The 18,380-nt window shown below is 40.3% G+C and overlaps 5 non-coding genes across 5 annotated transcripts; 4 read left to right on the forward strand and 1 right to left on the reverse strand.

Annotated features, from left to right (window-relative positions):
* The first annotated feature begins 4,162 nt into the window (after positions 1 to 4,162).
* TRNAG-UCC lies at positions 4,163 to 4,234 on the forward strand. The gene has a single exon. It is a non-coding gene; the product is annotated as a tRNA-Gly (tRNA).
* A 1,405-nt stretch (positions 4,235 to 5,639) lies between these two features.
* Positions 5,640 to 5,711, forward strand: TRNAH-GUG. The gene has a single exon. It is a non-coding gene; the product is annotated as a tRNA-His (tRNA).
* A 1,706-nt stretch (positions 5,712 to 7,417) lies between these two features.
* TRNAK-CUU lies at positions 7,418 to 7,490 on the forward strand. The gene has a single exon. It is a non-coding gene; the product is annotated as a tRNA-Lys (tRNA).
* A 3,136-nt stretch (positions 7,491 to 10,626) lies between these two features.
* On the forward strand, positions 10,627 to 10,708 carry TRNAS-AGA. The gene has a single exon. It is a non-coding gene; the product is annotated as a tRNA-Ser (tRNA).
* Positions 10,709 to 17,623: 6,915 nt separating this feature from the next.
* Positions 17,624 to 17,697, reverse strand: TRNAI-AAU. The gene has a single exon. It is a non-coding gene; the product is annotated as a tRNA-Ile (tRNA).
* Between the last annotated feature and the right edge of the window lie 683 nt (positions 17,698 to 18,380).

The following is an 18,380-nucleotide window of genomic DNA, read 5'->3' on the forward strand; positions in this document are numbered from 1 at the left end:
TTTTTATGATCTCTTTAGGATACAGGCTCAATAGAGACACTGCTAGATCAAAGGATCTGCACGGTGTGATAGCCCTTTGGGCATAGTTCCAATCTGTTCTCCAGAATAGTTGGATCAGTTCACAACTCCACTAACAACATATTAATGTCTCAGTTTTTACACATCTCCTCCCACATTTATCATTATCTTTTCCTGGCCAATCTGGCCAATCTGAGAGGTGAGTAGTGATACCTTAGATTTGTCTTAATTTGGGGGGGGGGAAGAGGGGGAACTTTGGAACAAAGTTTTTCAAGGGTCAATGTTGAAAAATACCCATCCATATGTTTTGTAAATAAAAAGCTTTATTAAAATTTAAAAAAAGAATTGTCTTAATTTGCATTTCTCTGAGTAATGATTTAGAAAGTTTTTTCATATGACTATAAATGTGTACCACTCACTCTACTCCCCCCCCCCCAATATGAAAAGGAAGATATTGGGCTCTTGATCCCTGATCAATGCTGCAGATCATTGCCTGTCCTATAAGGGATATCTGCCACAGACACAAAGTGGGGAGGCGGCATGGATATGCTGGGACTATGTACATGCACATATATGCAATTTTCCTAATAACACCTGAGGTGTTACTTCTTTTGGTGCCTGATCCTGAATGTCCTGAAAGGCCTATGTCTGACAAAGAAGGGAGTAGGGGGAAAGCGGGAAGGAATTGGTAGCTTGAATGGAGGGGAATGGGAATAAGCCGGGGGAATGTTTGGGTTGACAAGTAGTTGTATCATAGACAAACTGTACTGATCTTGGGGAAAGTGTAATATGACCCCAATTTCTACTTCCTGGTTAAGTACACAATTCTTGAGATCACAGGATGGCTCCCAGACATCCTGACTCCCCAGTGACTTAACCTCCAAATGAGGTGTCTGAGGCCCAATCAGAACAGCCCTCCCTGATATCTTAGTCCTCTTCAAGAACAATGAGTTGATATTGTTCTGTACACGCCACAAGAAGACTATACCATGATCAGTTCTGATGGACGTGGCTCTTTTCAACGTTGAGATGATTCAAACCAGTTCCACTTGTGCAGTAATGAAGAGAGCCATCTACACCCAGAGAGAGAACTGTGGGAACAGTGTAGAACACAATGTAGCCTTCTCACTCTTTTTGTTATTATTTGCTTGCACTTTGTTTTCTTTCTCAGTTTTTCTTTTCCTTCTTTCTTGTTCTGATTTTTCTTGTTCAGCAAGATAATTATGAATGGGTATACATATATTGGATTTAACAGATACTTTAACATATTTAACATGCCACCTAGGGGAGGAGTGAGGGGAAGGAGGGGAAAATTTGGAACAAAAGGTTTTGCAAGGGTTAATGTTGGAAAAACTACCTATGCATATGCTTTGTAAATTAAAAAAATAAAAAAGAAGAAATTGTAATTAAAAAAAAAAAAAAAGAACAATGAGTTGGATTTAAGTGAGGGAGGGCTGTGCAGTCAGCAACCTCACTTTCTCTCTGGAACCATCTGGTGGCCAGACATAGGTCAGTTTCTTGAAGTGGGAGATGTTGGTCTCTTTAAGCTAAGGTCTTTAACAGGTTTCAGTTTGATTGGAGCAACCAGTGATTAAACATAGGTAAGAAAGACTGTTGTTGGTTGTTCTTTGTTCTCTAAGAGGGCCATGACATCAGGATGGTGATGCTATGACATGCAAGTGAATTGAATTTGAGTGAGGGAGAACTGTGCAAGGTCATCTGCCTCACTTTCTCTTCCAGAGCTGAGTCCAGTGGCAAGATACAGATCAACTGGAGATGGCCTTGGATGGAGACTGGCCTTTTTAAGCTAAGGTTTCAACAGGCTTCAGTTTGACTGAGGCTGAACCCATTTAACGATTAAAGTTAGGTAGCAAAGGAGGCAAAGAATCTCTTCTTCCACCTAGTCCCCCCACTCCCCCCAAAAATCCAAATAAATAAATGAATGAATGAATCTGGGAGGGGAAGACCCTCAGGGTTTCCAGCCAAAGTAGAAATGATGGCTTTACATTCAATCTGAATCAACCAGGACCCAAACAATGACCAAGTAGGACTTGGCCTAGGACCTATTGGTGGTCAATTAGAATCAGATTGGTTTTGGTTTGAGGTGTGATGCTTGAAAAAAGAAATCTAGTTAGTAAACCCCAAGATATCTTGGGAAGGTTCAGAGGTGCAAAAACATGTTTAATATTTGCAAATGTTAGTTACTTAAGAAAAGCAATGGGATTGTGTGAAGTGTGACCATTCTTTCCCTTGGGTCCCTTCATTCAATTGGAGCAAAAGCTCCTTGTTATACAGACTGTGATCTTACACATGAAAAGTGAGACTGAATATGAAGTCGGGTCTTCCTCAGTGTTTCTTTTTCAGAGTTCTGTGTGACCTCCAGTAACTAGGTAAGAAAGAAATGAGCCTTTTTTACCTAGTCAAAAAAAAAAAAAAGTCTTTGGAAAAGGAGTTCACCTGAGGATGGAAATCAATTCTGATTGGTTAACAATCAATGAGGGGGTGGCCAAGGAGGTGAACTGAAAGCCTTCAGCTCCACCTGATGAGAGCCAAAAGAGGTTCAGTTGCCCCCAGTTGTCTGGACAAAGGCATCCTTCTCTACTGTGTCCATTAAGCTGTGCAGTAAAGGGGACCTGAATGGGGGCAAGGAAGCAGGGTAGGGAAATGTCTCCATGCACCCAGCATTCTCCCTTCAGGAATAGAAATACTTGGCTTAGGTCTGGTATTCAAATTACATTTATATTTTCTTTCTCACAATTTTCTTCTCCATTGTGTCAGAGATTTCCTGGGAATAGTCTTTTCCAACTCCAAAAAACAGACACTGAGGTAATGACAGTATTCCTGAAAGAAATCCATATCAAAAGCAAAGGTGTTTGCCCTTCGGAGAGTTCGTGTACAATGTTTTAAAAAATACTTGCTTGGGCTAACAAAATCAGTGATCCTGAATCAATGTTCAAGAAGCTGCCGCTTGAATAGAGGAGCAAAAGTGGTGATGGTGATGGAGATAGTCTGAGGTTCTTACATATAATGGATTAAATATGGGAGTAAAAATAGAATCAGGAAAATGTATTGGGTGATTTGCAGTATTCCCAATCAGTAATCTGTGGGATCTGTTTCAGAAAAATGGCTGTTATAAAGAGAGGAGAGACAAAAGGAAGAAATGTTGCCAGGTAGTATCAGCAGGATTTGATAATTGATTCGATATAAGAGGAGAGGGGGGGAGTGACTTGGTCGATACTCTGCCTCTCAAATCAAGAAGATCTGGGTGTCAGTCCACCCTCTGAAACATGTGTGACCTGAGCAAGTCAGTCACTTAACTTTTTAGTAACCTTTCCCTTCCCAAATTTTTCCCCTCCCCTCACTAAGATTATAATTTTTTTTTTAAATTAAAGCTTTTTATTTTCAAAACCTGTGCATGGATAATTTTCAACATTCACCCCTGCAACATCTTGTGTTCCAAAATTTTCCCTCCTTTCCCCCTATACCGAAAGTAATCCAATATGTGTTAAAATATGTGCAATTCTTCTATACATATTTCCACAAATATAAGATTATAAATTAGCAGAGGAAGTTCCTTATTTCAATGAAATCAGAGGCCTGGTTTATTGCATTTTTTTTTAAACTGAGAAAATGGAATAATTGAATGAAAGGAAACCTTCAAGTTTTGAACACAGAAGGCTTTGTAAATGAATGAATGAATGAAATGAATGGTGTTACTTTAAACGTAAAGTTGAGGAATATCCACAATTAGTAACACAGAGGTTAGTCTGTGTTATTTTGACAAGATTCTACTGAGAGGGCTGGGCAGTTGTTGGCAATCCAATTATTTAAATATATTTTCTCTGCCTCCATCCAACTGAACGACAGGTCACACCCCTCCCTCCAATTTTTGGTCCATCTTCACCTTCTCTCATCAACCCCGCCAGAGGGTTAAAGACTCCCTGAGAACAATGCTTTCCTGGGTATCCATTCCAGTATGACTGATCACAAGGGCAAAGTGGATTGGTTCAAGATTCTACTTATGTTTTTTTTAGCTCGTTTTCCCGAACCTTCTGAAATAAATACTGGCATACTTACAGAACCTGGACCGCGAGGCTTCTACATTACTCACTATAATATAGAATTATTCCTCAAAGCTACCGAGGCGTTGGTGGTATAGTGGTGAGCATAGCTGCCTTCCAAGCAGTTGACCCGGGTTCGATTCCCGGCCAACGCAAGTTACTTTTTTTTTTTTTTTTAAACTTAAATTAACTTTCTGTCCTCACCTTCCCTGAAAATGTTCTTTTATTTTCACGTCGTTTCAGGGCTTAAGAGAGAACTTTGGGAAGAGGAAAGATCTGTATAAAGTTCTCAGCTGAAGAACGGTCCCCACTAACTAGTGATAGAGAGCTACCCCTAATTATACTCAGAAACCTCGCCTTCCAAATAAATAAATCGAGCAGAGCCGCCCAGGTATGGTGTGTGGGAGGAGGCCTTACCTGGACGCCTGCAGAAAAGAAACAGAGGCGATGTATTTTATTTTATTTTTTAAAAGCTGAACAGAGGCTGCTTGATACTGTTTTCAAATAAGATAGAAAGTCAAGAAAAGGAAAGCACAACCTCAAGTATTGAGACAATATTGTGTGCAGGACACTGGGCCAGCGCTCAAGCATCATCGTAACCCTTCTGAGACTTAGTAAACTGGCTTCCGAAGTCTGTGGCACAAAATGTACCACGTTGAACTAATCTGGTGATGAATCTCGGGAATTTAGCTAGATTGCCGGCACTTTTCTAGAATATAGGATCATTTACAGTCTGCTATGAGACGTTGGAATAGAAATTTAATAAAACTAGGGTTTTTGTTTGTTTGGTTTTTTTCCTTTCAGGAGATGTTTTTAACTTTTAGGAAGGGAAAATATATGAGTCAAAAGGTATGAAGAACACTGACAAAGCGTGTTATCCTCGAGTGGTAACCAGTCATTCATTCATTCGGGGAGAACGGGGTAAATGAGAAGGGTTTCTGTTTACTCCATTGGGGAAAGTCGGATTTTTCTAATTCGGGTCGAATCACAACGTCACTGGAGAAGCCTTTTTTTCTTCTTAATCAGTCCCATAGAATTAAAATATTACTACGTACTGGAATAGGGAAAAGAGAGAAACTGACACATGAACCATGTTAGTTTTTAATAAAAGAATTCTAAATTTATCATGAGATTAAAATCCCCAAGCCCTGACTGCCCAAGATGAGAGCTGATAGGTGGAATTTTAGAAGGGAGCCCAAGATCTGAACCAGAAAGGAGCTGCTAGGAGAAAAACAGAAGGAAATCCATGAAGGGCCGCTGAGAGAAACTATTAGTAGGTGAGTCAAGGACCTAATTATTCCCTTTGAGTTGTGGTCTAGCAGCCAGTCAGTACTGTGCATGGGATTTTCGTAGACTGTTGGGGACCGTAGGAAGAAAAGTCATTTTTTACAACATAACGTTTATTCATGATTTTTTAGAAAAAGATCTCGTGATAGAAATCAGAGAAGGAAAGAGCAGGGACACCTGAAGAAGGAATAGGAACTCTTTCTTTTAAGTGCTCCTTTAGATCGTGGTGAAAAACTCTCTTTGTAGGCCCGAGGACTGTCTCCTCTGTGGCGAGCCGTGATCGTATAGTGGTTAGTACTCTGCGTTGTGGCCGCAGCAACCTCGGTTCGAATCCGAGTCACGGCAGGAGGGTCTCAGTTTTTATCTTCTGATCATTGAAAGTACAAAAGGCTGCTAATCGGGCCCAAAATACTAGTATTTTCTCGGTGTGAACTCAATCAAATATTTATCGATCCCATCCAGGGGTCCTCAAACTTTTTAAATAGGGGGCAGTTCACAGTCCCTCAGACGGTTGGAGGGCCGGATTATAGTAAAAACTAAAACTTTGTTTTGTGGGCCTTTAAATAAAGACACTTCATAGCCCTGGGTGAGGGGGATAATCGTCCTCAGCTGCTGCATCTGGCCCGCAGGCCATACATAGTTTGAGGACCCCTGCCTGGGTATACAGATCTTAGTAAAGAGTAAACTGTCCCGCTCAGTCCCAAGACTGTAGAATATTGAGAATAATAAAAACTCACTTTTGCATGGTCTTAAGGTTAGTTCCCAACACATTGGGGAAAAAAAAGCAAAGGAAAATAGAAGGCAGCAGCTGTATGGTGTTGGAATAGAGTGAATCGGGTGGGGTGGGATTCAGAGGGACAAGAAGCTACAGCAAACTAAAATACATTATATTCGGGGTGATTGAAATGACGGATTTTTTTTTTTTTGGCCTGGTACGTGGTAAGTGTATAATAAACGTTTGTTTCCTGGCTATTTACCTAATCTGGGAGCTGCTTCAATGAAAGAACCTTTTTAAAAGCAGTAGAAAACTTCAGGTTATTTTTTATGGCATTAACGCCACGAGGAAGAATCTTCACCAGTGAGAAACTCCATTTTCCTTCGGTAAATTAGAAACTTCACTTGTTGGGCCTCCTCTCTTGGGGCTCTCAACTCTTTTAGCCCACGGAAGCAGGGGGGTCCTCCTTAGCTCCCAAGTCCTTATTAAAATTGTAACTGAAACATTCCCTGAGAGGGTGAGCCTAGATCAGGGTAAGCAGAATTATTTGGCAGACTCAGGCCCAGGGTTCCGTGTTGATAATCCCACTCCATTAATTATGTCCCGTTAATCCTGTTGCAAAGAATACTTGGACAGAGCGGGATCCTGGAGAAGAATGAATGACTTTGAAAGTCGTTGTCATTGGACTTCCGAGCGCTTCAGGACACTGGCCGGTCTTCTCCGAGCCCTTGGGTCCTCCCTCCTACGTCTGGCTACTGAGCGGACGGAGAAATGCTAGCCAGTCTGCTCAGGTGTAAGGGGACAGAGAGCCGTGGCCGGTTCAAGTGTAAGGGGACAGAGAGCCGTGGCCGGTTCAAGTGTAAGGGGACAGAGAGCTATGGCCCATTCAAGACTAAACCTCCCCTCCCATTGCTACGAGAAATACCAAACGCATGAGTTTCTCCAGCTCTTCTTCCTCCCAAGAAGGGACCCTCCGTGAAGAGAGGAAGTGAGGAGGTCGGTGCGGGAACTGGCAAGAAAAACAACGAAACAGAACGAGCCCATTTCTAAAGAATTCGTCAGAATTCATGCAGATTCAGCGCGCCTTCCCCCAGGACCCAGGCCTTCCCTCTCCAACTCCCTCGGGACTCTGGCTTATTAAAGTGAGGAGGCGCAGGAAATCCTATTGAGATCTTCCCTAATCCGGGAACGAGGCCACCAAAGTTTGCACGGATAGGCATTTTTCATTTTACGTCCTATTTAATTTGAACAGTTTAAAAACTTTTCACCAAGAGTGCAACGCGTGCTTTTTTTTTTTTCTTCATGAGCTGTCAAGTAGAAGTTTCCCCAACTCCTCGCCCGGCTAGCTCAGTCGGTAGAGCATGAGACTCTTAATCTCAGGGTCGTGGGTTCGAGCCCCACGTTGGGCGCAGAGGGGCATATTTTTTTTATCCCCCCAAAAAAATTGGTAAAAGTTTTTCTTTTGTATTTGCACCAATTAATTGCAATTATTATTAGCGCAAGACTTTGTGGTAGGCGCTGAGGATACTTCTAAGGGGCCGCGAGATCCTGCGGGTCGGTCCTTCTCAGGGTTTCAGATGGTGAGTGAAGTAAGTCCTCTCAGAATGGGCACCTTTGTTCCGGTGCGAGGGTAAAACCTCCAGGGGCTTGGGGACTTTCTTTAGTGCTTGTGTGACTGGGAAGACTGTGTACAAAGACAAACCAGACTCTGTCTCTAGGTAACTTACATTAATCCTGGGGATGGGGAAAGAAAGGTACACCATATATCTGGAGGAAAGGAAGACCTGAGTGAGAACTTGTACTTGGGCCGAGCCTTTGAAGAAAGCGCTTTCCTGGCGTGGAGTTTTCTCCTTAGTAGTGACGGGGAGACATCAGTTCGGAAAACGAAAGCCCCCTGAAGGACTGGAGGGAGGGCTCTTGCTTACCACCTTCGGGCTAAGCGGCGATCACTCTCAGAGAGAAGAGTTTTGTGGGAGCGAGATAAGGACGGGAAAAATCGGGGGCTTCTGCCATAAACTCGTAGTAGACTATGACCACTGGGCGGTGCTATCAACCTTTCTCTTCTCGAGAACTCAGCTCCTCGCCTTCTTGGCAAAGGAAGAGGAAACAGAAAACAGAAAATCAGGCTGCACTCTTAGTTTATTCAGGACTTTACCAGCCTAGGCTATTTGGAAGTATTTTTCCTTTTGGAATCCTAATCCTACGAAGCTCTAGCTAGAAGTCCACCTCGCCATTACAACTTATATATTCATATTGTATTATTGTATACATACATACACATGTATATATATATACACATATTTACATGTATACATACATATTCAGTAATACAATAATATATATGTATATATGGGTATGTGTGTGTGTGTGTGTATTTCTGCGATCTTCTTTCTGGGATTTTATTGCTACAAAATTCCTACTCAGCGGCCTGGGTTAGGGGAGCAGAAGGTTGAAGGAAGCCAGGGAAGAAAGAAGTCAACAAACTGAATGGAAAAGAATTAATTCTAGGCAATCTGATTTTCCACAATCCCTCTCCTGCCTCAGAGTTTCTCGACTAGGCTAATGTTATTCTAAAATACACTTAACGTTATTCTGAGAATATTAAGAAATGCCTGTTTCTCTGGGTTGCTTTTCTTTTGTAAATGGTGAGAATGTAGAAATGAGTCTTATAAGTGACCCTACAACTTTTAGAAGGTGGTGCAGTGGGTAAAGAGCAGGTCTTAGAGTCAGGAAGATAGAAACTCTATCTGGTTTTAGACACGAGGTCTGTGATTCGATCTAGAAACCTTAGTTTTCTCAGTTGTAAAATGGGGATGTAATGAATGCACCTAACTCCCACACTACTTATGAGGATAATATGTATATTACTATGTAGCTATCTGGGTTTTTTCCTTGGAGTTGATTCTTATTTTAAAAGGTTACATTTATAAGAGTAACATCTATTTGTATCAGCTGCAGTCCCTTACAGGCTATGAGCCTCGTTTGAGTTAGATAATCAAGGTTGTAATTTTTAAAAAATTTATAAATGTCCAGAGTGATTTGAAAGCAAAGCTTTTTTTTATATTGATTCTATGTAATTTCTTGGACATTTTGCTCTGTCTCTTAAACCAGTGGTAGCTAAATGTTTTTGATCCCTGAACTCCTGTCAGTTAAAAAAAAAAATAAGACCACATCTCTGGTCTAGTCTCCTAACTTGGCACTTAAACTATTGAGTTTAATGAAGATTTCTGCCCCTTTCTCTTTCTAGCCATACCCTTACAACTCACGACCAAAATGTTTCCTATGAATAGTCAGGAGAAACAATTAGGTTAGGCAAAGACATTTTCTAAAAATGCAGAACAAAAATTATGCCTACAAAATATTATTTCTTATAAATTTGGGATAGACTTTCCCATCGATCCATATTACAATGTTTGGCAAGGACAAGTAGGAATACATGGCACAATAGTAAGGAAGCACACATATGATCAGAGCTATTCATTCCTCTTGTACTGGCAGGCCTTAAAAACCTTTCCCGATACAGCCATTTCTGTAATCTTACTCTTGAACGCAAGAGGAGCTCTATCTTCCATCTATGTTGGTTTTCCTCTCAGCTTCCAGAGGTCATAATCCTTGAAGGAGATCCAAGCTTCAATTAACTGTCTTTCTATCTATCTGTCTGAAGAATATGTCTGAGTTGGGAGTTCTCCTACTTGGATTCTTCTAAGCTCTCAGGCTGATGCACCGAGTACCTTCTGGGTGAGTAAGTAGCTTCATTGCTAGAGGATAGAAAACCAATGTCCCCTTCCCTCCTCCCTCTCCCTACATCCAAGCGTTGGGTTCTTCCTGTACAGCTGGCTTTGATAGACCAAAAAACATCTGTTAAGTGCCCAGCCCTATGTATCAGTCATTATTCTAATTGTTAAGTCTACAAAGAAAGAAATAAGGTAGTTCCTGCCCTTAAGTAGCTCATGAGCTGAAGGGGGGAGACAATTTGTGCAAATAAACTCTATCTATCTATCTATCTATCTATCTATCTATCTATCTACTATCTATCTATCTATCTATCTATCATATTCTCTCCTTCCCTCCCCCCTCTCTCTTTTTCCCTCCCTCCTCTTCATCCTCTCCTCCCTCTTCCTCTTCTATCCCCCTCCCTCCCCTTTCTTTCTGGCTCCCTCCCTCTCTCTCTGTTTATCTCTGTCTCTGTCTCTCTCTGTCTCTCTCCCCTTTTCCTCCCTCCTTTCCCTGTCTCTCCCTGTGTGTATGTATTTGTGTGTGGCCCCCTTCCACGAAGGACTTGTTCCACAAATGAGAATGTCTATTAGATAGCCACGATTGAATGAATGAACTTTCCAGTTGGGAACACACTAACTCAGCTCAACTAAGATGTCATCCAAGTAGAAATTCCCTATTGAAGTATAACAAATTAGCTGACTTGTTAATTGTATGTGACAGTAGCCAAGTCATTTAATGTCTTACTCTTCCAGACAACTGCCTAAAAGAGCCGCGAACAATTAAGGCAGATCAAAGAAAAAGCTTTAAAGAGAAGTGTTTGATATGCAGGTAGTCGTGGCCGAGTGGTTAAGGCGATGGACTAGAAATCCATTGGGGTCTCCCCGCGCAGGTTCGAATCCTGCCGACTACGGGGTTCTTCTTGCACTTTTAAAAACAGCAAAAGCAGTCCCTGTAGTGGTTTAGAAACGCTCCAGTACTCTGAGGCTATGCAAGATTGTGCTTAAAAAAAACTGTCATTACAACTTCTCGCCGAGATGTATACACCCTCGATAAGTCCTTATTTAATTAAGTAAGGTCCCTTTCCCGGTGAAATTACGGTATCGTGCACCAGCCAGGGACATGGAAAAAGAGAGACACGCATAGGGAAAAGATGAAATTATTGAAATTGCATCTTTTCTTTCAACAACCCAGAATGATCGGAACTACTAAATGTTCTGGATCTCAACTAATGCTCTACAGCTGCTGTTTTCATGTGGTCTGGGGACTCTTGGAAGTCCCTGAGAACTTTTAAAGGCTCCGAGAGGTTCAAATTATCTTCATAATACTAAAACTTTTAAATTTCTAATATGGTAAATATAGATGGATGTTATATAACCCACATAAACTAAAACTCCTGGGGAAGGAAATGTTCCTTAATTTTTTTTTTTTTTTTTAAGTATAAAGGAGTCCTGTAGAGAACCGGAACTCTGGAGAAGTATACTTAAAACTTCCGGCTCTCAACAGAGTCCTGAGATCAAAAAGTTTCAGAATTGCTGGCCTTGAGAGGAAAAGGGCAAAACCCCAAAGTAAGGCAGGAAGCTCCTAAGGAAGGCCCAATAATTCTTATTTTGGATTATTTCTCTCATATGAATTGACTACATTGGGTAGCTACCTAACTCAGTGGATGGGAATGCTGGCCTGCAGTCAGGAAGATTCGTCTTTTTGAACACTGGGTAGAAGAGACAGAGGGGAAAATTCAGACTCATTGTAAGGGAAACTCCTCAAAAATTAGAGCTATCAAAATGGAGTGAGTTCTCCTTCATTGTAGATATTCCAATGAAATAGTTTTTCATTGGATGTTCTATAGGAGACATTCTTTCTTTGCTTAATCATTCATCCATCCATCCATTTATTTATCTATGTATGTATGTATTTGCTTCTTTCTTTTTAAATATTTGGAGTCAGGAAGACTTATCTTTGTCGATTCAAGTTGGGGTCTTAGTAGCTGTGCGCCCTTGGGCAAGTCTGCTTGTCTGCCTCAGTTTCCTCATCTGTAAATAACCATTTTAGTATCTCTGTCAAGCAAGAAAATTCCAAATGGGGTCCCAAAAAGTTAGACAAGAATTGCACCACAGCAACAAAAAAAATTGACTACAAATTGGCTTTTGTTAGGGTAAAAACAAAAACCTATTCTTTAAAAAGAGATCTGATTTTATGAAATATGGGTTTTGTTTGCACTTATTACCTTACTAAAAGCACATTTTAAAAGGCTCTTTCAATCTTCTTTGGGCTGCATGAAGGCAGTTAGCAGGCCCTGATTTTCAAGATTTCGAAGTGGATAGAGAGAGGGATGTGAAAATAAAACTACTTGCTGCTGGTGGATTTGCATGCTTCAGATTTCTCTCTACTCTGTTATTCTTCATTCAGCTGCCAAACTGATTTTCCTAAAATTAAAGAATCCTGTCATTCCCCCACTTAATAAACTACAGTTGTTTCCTATCATCTCCAATATTAAACATATCTTCTACAGAAAGCCTTTCTTAATTCTTCTTAATTCTCCCCTCTTTTAATTATTTTATATTATTTATCCTATTTATAACTTGTTTATTTGCTTGTTGTCTTCCGAATTAGATTGTAAGCTCTTTGAGGGTAGGAATGTCTTTTGCCTCTCTTTGTATCTCCAACACAGCACAGTCTCTGGCACATAGCAGGCACTTATTAAATGTTTATTGACTGACCAACTGAACAATACAGAGTCATGATGAAATATAAAATGATTATTCAACAGTCCCACAAAATCTTTTATGGTTAAATCTTAACCTCCTAAAAGAGGATATAGGCAGGTTTGAATTCAAATTCCCTAACTTTAACACCTAGCTGTGTGACCCTGCATAAATTAGCACTTTCTTAGTTTCTTCATCTGTAATAATATCTGGAATAACAGCACTTACTTCCCAGGGTTATTGTAAGAAAAAAATGAAACCATATTTTTGAAACATTTGTCACATAGTAGGTACAATATAAATTATAATGCTAGCAGTTATTAGAATATAACAGCTGTTTCATTGTTGCTTATTAAAGTTTTTCTTTCAATGTACACTTGTAGGTTGTGTGTATAGTGCCTGTGTGTATGTGTGTGTGTAGAAAAAAATAAATAGACCACATCAAACACTATTTTCCATTTATTCCTTCCATTTTTTCAGAACCAAATCAAAACTTGCAGTGATTTTCCCCAGAGATCTAGGGCTGCAGGTAAAAATCAATAAAAATAACAAACTAGAAAAGATGAAACTATAACATAACCAAATAACTTATTTCTTTGGAAACCAGGCTTCCCAGTAATGAATTACTCCATTCTGGTATGGGTCTAGAGCTAGAGTAGGGCTTCTTAGTGAGGCAGGAGAAAGCTAGTGTCTAGGACGCATTGAGACCAGCACTGATAGTGGGTTATTATTGCATAAGTAATCAATACACATACTCTATGGCAATAAAGGGAACAAAGATGGTAAAAAAAAAAAGGGGGGGGGAGGGAATAATCAGATTGGGTCAATATAAGAGAGGAAACTTGTTGAAGTTGAAATACTTCTAAGGTATAGAACTAAATCTGACTTAATTGACAGAGGATTCTTTGATTCAGTATTTCTGCAAACACAGGTCAGCACCTGCTTTGCAATTTGTAGTTTTAAAGGGTTGTATAGAATGCTGAGAAATTTGCTAATTATATCAGAAAAATTGCTGAGTGTACCTGAATATAAATTGAAGCGTACTTTTTTTTTTTCTTGAGGGTTTTTTTTTTGGGGGGGCGGTGGGGGGAAATCCATGGTTTCTTTCACAACATTTTATAGAAATCTTTTTCATAACTTTACATGTGCTTTCTTAATGGGGGTGAGGGTGGAGAGGAAGGGAGAGAATCTGGAGCTCAAAGTTTTATTTTTTTATTTTTTTTATTTAATAGCCTTTTATTTACAGGATATATACATGGGTAACTTTACAGCATTAACAATTGCCAAACCTCTTGTTCCAATTTTTCACCTCTTAACCCCCCCCCCACCCCCTCCCCTAGATGGCAGGATGACTAGTAGATGTTAAATATATTAAAATATAAATTAGATACACAATAAGTATACCTGACCAAAACGTTATTTTGCTGTAGAAAAAGAATCAGACTCTGAAATATTGTACAATTAGCTTGTGAAGGAAATAAAAAATGCAGGTGTGCATAAATATAGGGATTGGGAATTCAATGTAATGGTTTTTACTTAACTCCCAGAGTTCTTTCTCTGGGCATAGCTAGTTCCGTTCATTACTGCTCCATTAGAAATGATTTGGTTGATCTCGTTGCTGAGGATGGCCTGGTCCATCAGAACTGGTCATCATCTAGTATTGTTGTTGAAGTATATAATGATCTCCTGGTCCTGCTCATTTCACTCAGCATCAGTTCGTGTAAGTCTCTCCAGGCCTTTCTGAAATTATCCTGTTGGTCATTTCTTACAGAACAGTAATATTCCATAATTTTCATATACCACAATTTATTCAGCCATTCTCCAACTGATGGACATCCATTCAGTTTCCAGTTTTTAGCCACTACAAAAAGGGCTGCCACAAACATTCGTGCACATACAGGTCCCTTTCCCTTCTTTATAATCTCTTTGGGATATAATCCCAGTAGTAACACTGCTGGATCAAAGGGTATGCACAGTTTGATCACTTTTTGAGCATAGTTCCAAACTACTTGGAGCTCAAAGTTTTAAAAGGAAATGTAAAAAATGGTTTTATATGTAACTCAGAGAAATTTGTAAAAAATTAGAGTACTGAGAAATTAAGTGACTTATTGTCTAAGTCTAAGTCTAAATTAAGTGACTTATTGTCTAAAAAGCTATTGGGTGACAGAAGCAGGTCTACCACCGATAAATAACTGCTTGTAGCTGAGTCTTCCTTCCTTTCCCAGCCTCCTCTATCTCATATAAGTATATGTGTAGACACCAGGGTGAGTGTCTGAGCAAAAAGAGGGCAGGAGCCCCAAATTCTGAGAACTAGTCAGCTGTGGCTTGCATAAAACCCACTGCTCAGCCTTTTGCAAATTGTACCTCTGGCATCTCTGATCTATCAGATTAAACGTCTCTGGGGGAAGCCTGTAGCCTCAGGTAAATTCAGAAGATTCCCAGCTTCCTTGTTACAGATTCTTCGAGGTTTGTCTAATATTCCAATAATATTGAATGGATTTGCTGTTAAAGGTCTCTCCACTCTCAGATTGCACTGAGGGGAAAATGCTTCTTGTTCCTTTAAGGATTCTTCCTATATGTCCCTCCCTCCACTCCTTTCAATAAGCAAACTGATCTGGTTGATGGTCAGCAAGTTTTTATAACAAAAAGTATAAAAGCATAAAAGAAATGAAAGCAAACAATGAAAAAATAACTTGCTTAAAAGAGATTCCTCCACTTCCTGCCCACCCCCTCACCCCCATACACACACATCCATTCTTTCCCATTGGGAAGAAAAAATTAGGAAATGAAAGATTGACTGACAGATGGGCTAACATTCTGTTCTGGAGAGATGGGGAAAGATGTCAGGGCTATCTTAATTGTATTGCTGTCCTTCAACAGCCTCATGGTCTTTTGATCACTGCTCTTCAGAGAATATATAGATGGAGAAAATAGCCTAGTGTCTGTAATGGAGGGAAAGAGAATAAGCATTAATATAGTACCTTTCATATGCCGGGCACCTTACATATATTATCTCATTTTATTTTCACAGCAACCCTACATAAGTAGGTGATATTATTATATCCATTTTACAGTTTACAGAAAACTGAGGCATATACAGAGGGAAAGTGACTTGCCCCAACACAAGGAGAGTAAATGTCTGAAAGTGGATTTGAACTCAAGTTTCGTGGACTCCAGGCCCAGCAAATTCTATGCAAATTTGTCAATATACTCAAATGTAATGGAAGTCTGGTGGTGCATAAGCAGACCCTATCAGCTTGCCTGCCAATACAACTACTCCAGGAGGATCATGACTGGGAGATATTTTGAGAAAAATCATGAGAATTTTTATCACCAGAATTCATAGTTTGTGCATATTCTAGACACCCACTACACTACACACACATGTGTAGTGTGTATAATGTGTATATATACATACACACACACATGAGCATGTAATATATGAACCAGCATTTTGGATTAAACATCAAAAGGTACAAGCTATGTAGGATTTGTGTGATGCACTGTACTAACTGACAATCATATCAAACCCTTCTTACACATTATGTACAATTAATCACTCTTACCTTCATCACTCTTAACTCCAGATTAAAGTTTTAAGGTGTATATTATTATATTTCCTCATAAATTACTAAAATGGCAACGTCTTTCAATAATTAGTCAATGATCTTTGATCTCCTACATTGGTTAATTAAATATAAAATGAACCCTCATCTTTTTATGAACCCTCTTAATGTCCTAGGTTTAAATAAACATCAAAGCCTACATAATTCATTAGCTGTAATCAACATCTCATCTCTTTATGAACCCTCTTAATGTCCTAGGTTTAAATAAACATCAAAGCCTACATAATTCATTAGCTGTAATCAACAATAAGATATAATTATTTACACTTTTGATTATATGAAAGAGATAGCGACAATTACTTCTAACCATTACTAAATAATGGTAGAAAAACAAATCTACCATTAAACTGTCTCAGTATGCAGTTAAGATCTTTCCCCCCCAGATTCTCATGTTCCTTCAAAAGAGAATAGCAAAATCATTTCTCTTAAAAAAAAAAAAAAAGTCTGCTTCCTCATTTACTATTTCTTCAATCGCAACAGAATAACATTTAGACTTCTAGTATCCTTACAGACTCTTCATAGATTAAATTTAATTTCTCCAAATTCCGTTCTCACTTGAACATAGAGTAATGACATCTAGACTCGGTTTTGCTTTATATATATATGTATATGTGTCTGCATAGACACTGGACATTCACTGAATAAACAATGAATGATTGTGAAAGGTGAAGAAAAGGAAATGGATCAGGGATGCACAGGCTTTCAAGCCGATGTTTAAAATTTCGGAGTGAACACTTCCACCTCCGAAACAAGCAAGCGAACGTCCTACAAATGAGGGGTTCATTTATTGTTTTCTGGGTTACCTAGAATTGAGAAAGTGTTGGGGAAAAAATGCAGTTTCTCCTTAAAAGCGTGTCGTTCACAGATTCTATCTCCGCCCTCTACACACCTTAAGCATTTTTACGAATATCCCTGGAAGTGACTAATTCATGGAGCTGCTATCCTCGAAGTTGTGAGCAGGTCTGGGTTAGAAATCTACTCTTTCATTCTTTTTCTGTAATCACATTTATAATCCTCCTCCTCGTCCAACACTCCCTACTTTACCTATAGAATTTGCAAGAAGCTTTACCAAATTAGTCCGTTTTTCTTTTTAATCCGTAAGATATATATTACAAGAATCATTGCCATGTGTCTAGATGAGCAAAGTGGTGCTAAATTGAAGGGTAAATGTAATAAAAGAATAGAAAGTCCGAAGGAAGGAAGCCCAGACAAGCAGAACAGTTTGGAAAAGTGAACTATGTTTAAAAGGAAAATTGTACACAACAGAGAGCTTCAGGATTATGGGCAACCCCTCTTTTTATTTTACTCTCTATACGGAAATGGCCATTTTACTTGGCGTTTATTAAAGTCTGAATAAAAGCACATTTAAAGGATTTTAAGTGGAGTCAAGGGAAAGGTCTATCTTTTGGCGTACTCTGAAGAGGAACAAAGAGCTGGGAATACAGATTTCTTGAAGTTTCCGAGTTTTTCCAGCGGCTCCCAGAACTCCAAAATAACTGGCCCGTACGGGGATCGAACCCGCGACCTTGGCGTTATTAGCACCACGCTCTAACCAACTGAGCTAACCGGCCGCCGCGGTGTCATGGTTGAAAGTTGAATATAAAGAAGATAAACACATTTGAACTTGGCGCGTATCGTATAGTAGTTTCACTCTCGATAGAATACACGGAACACAGCCCGGGAACTCCTCCGGACGCGTCCGCTCCAAGGCCCGAGCAGGCATTAGTTCAAGAAGCGCCTCTGGAAACAGAAGCTCCTCCCACTTGTATTCCAACTGCTTTCCCGGCCCCGCCTTAGGGGAACGCGCAACTTGGCCTCGAGACGGAATCAGCCCCTTCCCACGTCTTCCTCGTGCCTTCCGACACCGACGTCCTCACGCCCACTGGCCCACAGCACACCCGCCCGCGCCCACTTACGCTCTCCCCCAGGCCGCTTCTCCCCTCACTCCCCAGGGGGGACGTCCCGCGGCGGTGCAGGCAGACGCTGCCTGCGGCCCACGCTCTGCCGAGAAGTCAAAGGCGAGTCCGGCAAACGCGTGCGAATACCGACTGGAGGGGAGAGAAATGGGAGCGCCGTGGGAAAGGGCGGGGAAGGGGAGGGAAGGAAGGAGGAAGGCGAGAGACAGGCCGCCTGAGGGAGATAGAGATAGTCTCTCTCTCTGTCTCTGTCTCTCTGTCTCTCTGTCTATCTCTCTTTCTCTGTCTCTCTCTGTCTCTCTGTCTATCTCTCTTTCTCTGTCTCTCTCTGTCTCTCT

This window comes from Sarcophilus harrisii, chromosome 4 (assembly GCF_902635505.1).
Source record: "Sarcophilus harrisii chromosome 4, mSarHar1.11, whole genome shotgun sequence".
Classification (NCBI taxonomy): domain Eukaryota; kingdom Metazoa; phylum Chordata; class Mammalia; order Dasyuromorphia; family Dasyuridae; genus Sarcophilus; species Sarcophilus harrisii.